Raw genomic sequence first — 701 nt, forward strand, 5'->3', positions numbered from 1 at the left:
ATCCCGTGGTGGACCCTACTCGCTAAGTTGTACGGTGCACGTCGCCTACAGACCACATTTGTTTCAAATTCGGTCCAGCCTTTATCCGGATTATATGTATAGTAAAACTGGTATATGCCGGATAGCAATATTAATAAAATAGTCAAAGTGATGAAATATAATTAATAAAATAGAGAAAATGATGAAATAATATTGCTCGCACGAGAAAAATGGCCTTACTTGTTGCAATTTGGCTCTCCGCCCCAAACATCCCCTGTATAAAGCGGTCAACTTTGGCCTCCATGCATTTCCTCAATTTTTCGAATTTTGAAAATCGGATCGCGAACATCGCTTCGTCTTGTGCCAAACAGTCGATCTACGCGCTTATTTCGTTGAAATTCTGTAATATATAAATTTGTTTGTAGCGGTTTTGGACACCATTTTAGTGTTGGCTATAGATGACGTGCACTGTAGCTTGCGCGAGGTCGTTCGCAGGCTCCTGTACTCGCACCACCATCATACCGAATGATTGGCTAGCTCGTGTACTCTCTGCGGTTTGATTAGTCTAACATGTAAACTCGAAATGAGTCGGTCATTATGACTGGTCGTTTCTTATTATTTGCGCAATGCGGCCACTCGGTCGCTATACCAGCATACACGAGCAGCAGCCCAAGAGCGCGCTCAGGAACTCATACAAGGGCACTGGCGATTTACCAACACGC

This window comes from Saprolegnia diclina (genome assembly GCF_000281045.1).
Source record: "Saprolegnia diclina VS20 unplaced genomic scaffold supercont1.195, whole genome shotgun sequence".
Classification (NCBI taxonomy): domain Eukaryota; phylum Oomycota; class Saprolegniomycetes; order Saprolegniales; family Saprolegniaceae; genus Saprolegnia; species Saprolegnia diclina.